Source organism: Schistocerca americana, chromosome 7, assembly GCF_021461395.2.
Source record: "Schistocerca americana isolate TAMUIC-IGC-003095 chromosome 7, iqSchAmer2.1, whole genome shotgun sequence".
Lineage (NCBI taxonomy): Eukaryota > Metazoa > Arthropoda > Insecta > Orthoptera > Acrididae > Schistocerca > Schistocerca americana.
In genome coordinates this window covers 379,868,121-379,877,703 of record NC_060125.1, presented here as the reverse complement: position 1 = coordinate 379,877,703, position 9,583 = coordinate 379,868,121, and positions in this window count along the sequence as shown.

Sequence of the window (9,583 nt, the reverse complement as noted above, 5' to 3'; positions counted from 1 at the left end):
CGCCTCAGCTACACTATGTCAGCGATTGCTGCGCAAACACGTTCTCCACGTACGCGTACACCACCATTACTCTGCCGCGCATAACGTAGGGGTTACACTTGTCTGGTATGAGACGTTCCCTGGGGGGCCACCGGGGGCCAAATCGTACAGCACTATGGGACTCAACTTCTGAGGTCATTAGTCCCCTAGAACTTAGAACTAGTTAAACATAACTAACCTAAGGACATCACACACATCCATGCCTGAGGCAGGATTCGAACCTGCGACCGTAGCGGTCTCGTGGTTCCAGACTGCAGCGCCTAGAACCGCACGGCCACTGCGGCCGGCACTGCGATAGTCGTCGTGGGGTTGTGGACCACTGAGGCTGCGGCGGTGACGGAGCCTCTCCGTCGTTTCTAGGTCCCCGGTTAACATACAAGATACAACGTGGTTAGTCCTATTCGTATAATTATTTTCAGTCCGTGATCTTACTTGATCTTAACCGTTGTTTTGCGGAATTCTCTGGTGAAAGATACTAATAATTTTCGGCCCCTTTGTTCCAACCATGCCCGCATCTGACACACTTTTACCCACGTTTGAATCAGGGCTATTAGCATAAATACATAAATTATCTGTAAATTTGTGAAGGTAACAGCTTCCTGTAAGTCACTTCCTGTACGTCAATTGCATACGACGAACACCAGGTGTGACAATCAGAGCCCCTGAAGCAAACCAATGCTAGAAAACCGGAGACTTGGGTCTTCGAAGTGCCCTCGATCTTTAACTGCTGGTTACAGAGGATGTGTAGTAAGTTGTGGGCATATCGTTCGCAAATTACTTACTTATTGGAGTGAGAAGAGATACATTATCACAGGCATCCCTTATGTCGGTATGCTAGGATACCATTAAGTTGTTATTACCGCTGAAACACCATTGAACATAAGTTGTTAGTTGAAATAAATGGTCAGCTGTTCCTATACCATGTCCGTTGCCAAACCGATCTTTGTTTTCAGCCCACCAATCTAACCTACATTTTGTAATATGCTCATATTGTTTATGAGGAAAACAGAAAAAAACTGACTCGAGTTAAGGATTTGAATTATTCGACTTCTCGACAGGCACTATCTTCAGTAGAAGGATGTTCTCCAATAAATCTATACTTCGTTATGAGTGTTAATTACTCTGGCTTATATTCTAATGTACTTTAATGGTCTTGGCACTGTTTAACGCCCAAGAAGTAAAGTCTTCTCCATCCCTGGCATGATATATCATCTTCCGCGATCGATCGGGATATGGTATAAACTTCGTTCTGTGACATTTTCTTGCGTTAATGCAAAAAAACATATCATCAAACAACGCAAATTCACTGACTGAAAACTGCATTATGGGCGTTTGCACTATCGTCCACCTAACTGATACCTTCAAATTTACTAGTCCTGCAGAAACGGGGATATATTGTACAGGTCTTTAGGACAGGGTCGTGTTGATTCTGATTCTTATTTATGGAATTCAGCTGCCACATCCGTTTTCCCAAGTAACTGAGATTCGTATTAATGATTCCCAAGTCTGGAGAGGTAAAGCAAAGGAAAGACTAAACATAGAAAGACTCAAAGAGGTAGGAAAGGCATCAGAGTTGGAGAACAGATTTATGGAAAAATGGCAAAGAGGTAGTGTTGATGAAGGTGTTAATGACAAGTGGATTAAAATGAGGGAAGGACTCATGGACTCTGCCGAAGAAGTACTAGGAATTAGAGTACCCCAAAGCACCGGAAAGAATGGATAACAGAAAACATGTTGAAAAAGGTGGAAGAGCGCAGAAAGTGGAAAAGTGTAGAAACTGAAGAAGGCAAAAAGAGGTACAGGAAACTGAATAATGAATTAAGAAGAGAAACTGAAGAAGCAATGGAAAATGGATGAAACAGAAATGTGACGAAATAGAGAAAATGGAGAGAGAGGGAAAGTATGAAATGATGTACAGACTGGCTACTGAGATAGTTTTTGAACGTAAAAGAAAGAGGAATAACATGGAAATAGAAAGAGCGGATGGTACTCTAGCAGAACAACCACAGGACGTTTTAAACAGATGGCAAGAATATATTGAATGTCTGTATAAGGGGGGATAAAATGCAAAGCGAAATTAAGGTTGAACAGGAGCAACATGTGCCGGAAGATGGAAAGGGATTTACCATCTTGGAAGCAGAAGTAGAAAAGGCGCTGAAGGAGATGAAGAATAGGAAGGCATGTGGAATAGATGATTTGCCAGCAGAACTGTTGAAGAGTCTGGGAAACAAGGCAAGAAAAAAAAGAGAAATACTAAAAAATGTGAAGAGCACCGGACCATCAGTCTAATTTCTCATGCAGCTAAAATCTTGCTGAGAGTGTTGAGCAGAAGGTTATATGGCAAGCTAGATAGAGGGATTGCAGAGGAGCAGTTCGGATTTAGAAGAGGAAAAGGAACAAGAGATGCTATTGGCCTGCTAAGAACTATAGGGGAAAGGTATATGGAAAAGGGTAGAGAAATCTTTGCTGTGTTTATAGATTTAGAAAAGGCTTTTGACAGAGTTCAGTGGAACAAGCTGATGGATATCTTGAAGAGGAAAGGAGTAGATTGGAAAGAGAGGCGACTCATACAGAATCTATATTTACACCAGAAAGTAAGGATAATGATTGGAAATGAAATGTCAGAAGGAAGCAGCATTGGACGAGGTGTTAGACAAGGGTGTTGCCTTTCCCCACTGTTGTTTAACGTATACCTTGAAGAGATTATTGCGAAAAGTTTAGATGGAAAAGAGGAATATGTATTGGTGGAAAGAGAATAGAATGTATAAGATTTGCTGATGACATGGTATTAGTGGCAGAAAGTGAGCGGACAGTGAATAACATGCTCAAAGATCTGAATGAAGCTTGTGTGGAATATGGGATGCAAATAAACACAGCAAAAACAAAGAGTATGGTCATCAGTACAAGACGCAGACTGTCCAATATTAAAATAGTACAATCTACCATTAGCCAAGTAAGTCAATTTAAATATCTCGGAAGCACAATAACTGAAGACTTGAGACGTCACCAGGAGGTGAAAACTCGAATTGTCATAGCAAAGGAGGAATTCAACAGAAAGAGGAGACTCTTATGTGGCAAATTATATAAAGGACTAAGGAAAAGGCTTGGCAAATGTTTTGTCTGGAGTGTGGCACTATATGGGGCAGAAACATGGACACTGAGACGAGAGGATGAAAAAGGTTAGAAGCATTTGAGATGTGGATTTGGAGGAGACTGGAGAGAATAAGCTGGATGGAAAGAGTGAGTAATGAAAGAGTATTGGAAAGGGTTGGTGAGAGAAGATGTCTGCTGAAGGTTGTAAGAGAAAGGAAAAAGAACTGGTTGGGACATTCATTGAGAAGGGAGTGCTTGCTAGTAGATGCTTTGGAAGGATTGGTTTGTGGGAGAAGACTGAGAGGAAGAAGGAGATACAAGGTGATAGACGACATAAAGGGAAGAGGAAATTATGCAGACCTGAAGAGGATGGCAGAAGACCGGACAGCCTGGAGAACTACCATGTGGAAACCTGCCTTTAGGCAGAACACTGATGATGATGATGATGATGATGAAGTTCTACATCATGATTCAGTACCTAAACAGTGAGTGACCGCGCGTTTGGCCGCCATTAGTCTTTTTGAAGGATAGGACTACGTCGGAAAGAGCTATTGGGATCTTTTAAATGTCATGTCATGTCTAAATTTGCTGCTACGGTTTCCATTCGGCTTCATTAAATTGTCCTTCCGTTAAAACTAGTAAGGCTAAGCAAGACCTCGTATCTAACTTGCCTCCGTCTCCTCGAGCATTTGAAGGATTGCGTACAGCCTTGTTCCTCCACGCTGTCGAGATATGCTGGTAATTGTGAGACCCCTAGTTTCGTAGCATAGCAATCTAATACTTGGTTTCCAACGATCGTAATTAGTCACGAACGCTGTTGAGTATTCGTTCGGGACCTCTATGGCGTGATTCTACTCCTTCATCTCAGAAGTATTTGGATGGTTAAAGATTCAGTGCGCACTGCACCTTAGCTTTCATCGCGAAATTCCTGGAGGCAGGTTCTTAAGGCAAGTCGGTTTTCCACAATAACAATATTTCTGTCAATGTAATTGTCTTCTGAAAGGCCTTTTGTATAGTAATACCACAACAACTCTATACATGGGCCGTTATTAACGTGCTGCTAATCTTGGTCTATACAGGGGCCGTCTTCCAACGCTGGTCAAGAACAGCATTTGCTTTCTCATGCATTACAAACTGTTGCTTTAATATTAAGTTAAATAGACAAGCATCAGGCGTTGTTACGGCATGTCACTAATACACTTCATACGTAACTTACCTTTGATGTCTCTTCTGTGTCAATGCATAACTAGTAATTTGAATTTCTGGTTTATTGAAAATATAGGCGCTTGTTTACCAGTTGCAAGGACATATCCACTGCAGCTTTGATGTTTCCGTTAGACGTATAACCTTTTCTTTTGTATAAATTACCTGGTAATTTTTTCCACCCTTTCACGGCGTTGATTCTGAGTGCATTTCTTCGAACTGGAACCACAATGACGCCCACGCTAACAGCTTGCGGTTTCGCTCTGTCCTTCAGACGTTTTATAGGTAATTTCAGAACATTACGTTCACTGGACCGTATGAAGATTTTCTGCGCCAGTGGACCCTTTCTATGCTCGGCCATTGTTATAAAAAACTGTCTCCAGAGTGAGTCCTCCAACCTGCCATGAATACTGAATTCTCAGCTACAAAAGATGCGCTCCCGGAGGCTACGATGCTTTCAGACAATTTAAGATAAGAATGTACATAGCAAAATCTCGTTAGGTGGGTATGCTTCGCCGTAAAAGGTTTTAGTAGAGAAAGATTTATCAAAAACAGCACTGACTCGCAATAGGAAAAGTTTAAGTACACTAGTTAATTGAATGGGCAGTTGTACCTCCCACATGGTAACTTCCTTTTCCCATTATCCTTGTAATTGCCGGCCGAAGTGGCCGTGCGGTTAAAGGCGCTGCAGTCTGGAACCGCAAGACCGCTACGGTCGCAGGTTCGAATCCTGCCTCGGGCATGGATGTTTGTGATGTCCTTAGGTTAGTTAGGTTTAACTAGTTCTAAGTTCTAGGGGACTAATGACCTCAGCAGTTGAGTCCCATAGTGCTCAGAGCCATTTGAGCCATTTGAACCTTGTAATTACGTGGAATCAGTGCTTCAGCAACTTCACTGCACCTTGTAAAGCAGTGTTCTCCTTTACTGAATTATTCATACAGGTATGCAAAGTGTAGGTACAGCATATTCAGTAATTTTAGTGATCAAAAAGTTAAATCGTGTCAAATTACGAAACGCTCGCGTGTATGGTGCATGAAAGATCCGTTGTAAGGTGAAGGGACGGCCTTCCTAACTGTGTTTTCCTTACACGAATGTACCGTTAATTATACTGCTCTACACATATTCATCATGTACGGTTCCACGGCAAAGATTGCGCCCCACAACAGTGATGTAAGTCAGGAGAGAAAGAAAGTCAGCATTGGTTGGAATGTCATCTGCCTTTTTCTTATTGCATCGCGGATCCAGATTTCAACTAAGTGTGCAGCTACCGTCAGTGCTTTAAATACAAATAATATAAGAATCAGACGTAGAAACAGTGCATTGGTCAAACCCCATGTCACAGTTGTACACAATTACAGTTCTACAATCACATACCTTTATAATTAGTCATGTAGACTGAACGTAATTATAAGGCCACGTCTTCCAATCTAACTTAGACATGTACAAACATTAGCCTAACTGAGGCCGCTGTTTACAGATCCATATAGCTAACCTCCTTTTACGTCATACTGCATAGCCAACGTCGTCTACTTATTGTCTATATGCAAATGAATAGTTCCAGCTAAAAACATTTTATACCTAAAAAATACAGGGAATCCCGACAGGATTTATAATAAGGGACAATTTTTTCTGCAGGCACACAAATCAAAAAATCATTATGACAAGAGTTACATTACGTCGTATTGGGGAGTTAACGTCCACTACTTTTATTGTCCATATGTGAAGGAATTGGTTAAACTAATATATATAGCGAATTCAGTTACTAATTATAATAAATTTCGCCTGGAGGAAGACTTGAGCCGGTGGAGAAGACAGAAGAATAGTCTCGAACAGAGCAGTGTACTTGCCCCGGTGCTTTTTTAACATTTTTATTTTTGACCAGCCTCTCTCATAGTACACTCAAAGTTTTATATTTACTGACAATCGCTGCCAAACGAGATAACTCCGAGGTCGTGGAGATCTGTCAGCAGCCCTGGAGCAGTCTGTTACCTATTACAGTCACCTCACACACTATCATCCCGACACTGAAATGTGTGTGTGTTCCCCCTGCAGAACAGAAAGGCTACAAGGACCTTGCTATTGACTTTGGAGGGCACTCCATTAGGACACTGTGCGAAACCGTCGTATCTGAGTGGCACGTTGGATAGAAGGTACGAACATTAAACAGAAAATTGCAACGGAAACAACGTAAACAACAGATTAGCAGAAATTAAAAGGGGTGTGCAGCCTTCGGTATTAAGAACTACAGCCCTCGTTTTATTGAGGGTGTCCCACATAAAACTGGTATGCTTCACATTCGAGATTCAAGTAACGCTGAACTAACTAAAGAAGAATAAATAGTAGTAACGTTAAATAGATGGTAGATGTAGTGGAAATGGGCAACCGGGCATCGCTCACTTCGTGTAGTATTGTTAACAACAACACAGTGTAATTCTGCTGGCGTGATGTTGTTAATTTCCATACTAACGTTCCGTTTAAGAACGTCTTTTGTGCGAGGATTGTCAGCATAGACTTTATTTTTTAGTGTGCTCCATAAATCAAAATCTTACATGGTAAATGCGGGGACCTAGGGGGAACAGAGGCTTCCACTGACATGTCTGTCTTCAGGGTACACGTTGTTGATATGGACCATAATTTGGTTGGATGTTTGAGCGGTTGCTCCATCTTGTACAGCATACAGCTTCTCTGCATCTGTTAATTGTGCGTAGAAAGAGTCAAAGACCTCTAGATATCAGGCCCTATTTAGGGTGTAACTGAAAAATGAGGGGCCAATTACGCGCATGCTAGACAACGCTCGCCAAACACATATCTTCTCTGAGTAGAGAGCTCTTCATGCAGCGACCAGTATCTGCAGTTTTGTGGTTTACATAGCTTGAGAAATGAAACCAGGCCTTATCTGACAACATGAAGTAAAGAAAGGGGTGCAAGTAACCTTACCAATTGATGTTGACAGTCAGTTACAATACTGATCCCCGAATTTCAACTCTTGCGCCACATTCACAAGACAGGCTTTTAATTTCATATCTTTACTAAAAGCCTGTCTTGTGAATGTGGCGCAAGAGTTGAAATTCAGAGATGACACGATGTACGAGGTACACCAACCTGTTGCGATAACCTCCTTACCGACTTGAGGGGGGTTCTCGTAATGTCTATGAGAAATCTCTCTATAGTTTCAGGGGTCCTCACTGTCGGCCGCCTATTCCCCTGCACATTCTGAGCGGATCCTACTGCCCTCCATTTCTTGCACAGGTCTTGAATAGTACTGGTCGTAGAAAGTTTCCTTCCAGGATTGTTCGCTCGAAACATTTCTTTACATTTCTTGTTGGAAGCTGACTTTATGTAACACAACACAATGTCAATTCGCTGCTCTGATGTAAACTGCCCCATTTCTGTAACAACTCAAAAATATGACCTTCTCACAACTGACGTAGGAACACAGAGAAGCACTCAACTTCCCGATAAAATGCAATGCATCGAAATTTCGAGACAATGTTGCCAAGCACTTCGACTAGAGATAATTAATCGGTACGTGAGGCTTACCGGTTTTATGTGGGACACCCTGCACTATTCAGCAGCAGAGTTTGCGTGCCTGATATGGAGTAGGTTGTGTAGTGCTAAGCAGGTCCACATACCTCTCACGGAACCGTGCCGTATCGTGACATGTTGCCAGAAAGGACCTAGACATAAGCGGTACTGTTTTTCTGGTACTGCACCACTTGTTATCACACGGGAAGTGTTGGTCAGAAAGGGGGAAACAGACGCGTTAACCTTGGCGATAAATCCGCTATACGGCCTCCTGAACGCCCACCAACGGTTGAAATCTAGGAAAAGCTTTCTTTTTATCTCATAGAGCGTCACAGTTAGAACACAAAGCACAAGACAGCACGTAGGAAGAAAGGATCTCGCACCTCGAAGACAGACCAATAGCCACAGAAGAAATCCCTCCGAGTCGCACCGAGAAGGAGTAAAAGACCCGGAAGTCTCTCAACAGTCTGAGCTCTGAAGCTGCAGACATGTGGGGGTGGGGGCTGTTGGACGACAAGGCTCCGTATGACTGGGGCACCTGCACCTGCAGACTACTTCCCACCCTTGCTGCGTGATCTGTGTCCAGACACCTGCTCTATGGAGGATCTACACAAGGCTAGCCTATACGCACTGCATTTGGTTCAAGACAATATAATCTAAAACACTAATATGCGAGGTGTCCAAGAAGTACATTTATAAATTTTGGTAACAGTTTCCTTACACAAAAACAAGAAATAATTCCTGGTAAACATGGGCTCTAAGATGCATACTTTAAGAGCTATCGACATTTGTTCAGTAGAAGAGAGAAGTTCACAATATCGAAGATGAAAAAGTGCTTGTAGCTCTTAATGTATGAATTTTATAGCCTACGTTTTCTGGACTTTTTTTCGATGCAAGGAATGTGTCCCCAAAGACTGTATAAAGTATTTTTCTAACACGTTGTATAATAGGGTGTAAAACAACTACATATGCATGTTTGTAGAGTTATTAGGTTAGATGAAATTAAACATTTTTGTATTTGACAGAAATGTCACAGGCGCACTGTTTCGCCTCTACGGATCCTAGAGGGTTTTCACGCTGTACTTCCCTTAGGCCAACGTTTACAGTTTCTTAGACTACTTCGTATGCAACACGTTGGCAGAGTCAAATCAGACTGCAACACTATTACGTCTTACTGCTAAGAAGGGAAAGTTTTCATTACTACTAGCAGTGTCCACGTCCCTGAGTGAACAATTACATTATTGTTGTTTATATTTCACTTACATGAAAGTTTTCTTGCACTTGCTGGCTGATTACGCTACAGTGAAGCTAACTAACATGCATCTCATTTATGGGTAGGCACGTTGCAACAGTAAGGTTGCAAGGCGCTTGTATGCAGATTTCCGGAGAGGAAGTTAATAAATCACGTAATATTTCAAAGATTTGGTTGCTGTCTTCATGAAATAGGATCCTTCATACCAGACGGATGGGAAGCTGGTAGATCCGGCAGTCCACGAACTGTTCGTTTGGAGGGAGCTGTGTTATAGCGAACTGACGTCAACACCAGCAATAGCGTACGATCCATAGCCGAGGAACAAAATACCTGCGACACCAATGCATGGAGCGTTCTGCATGCGTCCGTTGAAGTACCAAGACGAACAAAACTTACCGCCTAACCTACATAGAGGACTAACTGAAAGAGACTTCTGAAAAAGATACTAAAACCATGTAAAAGCTCAACATA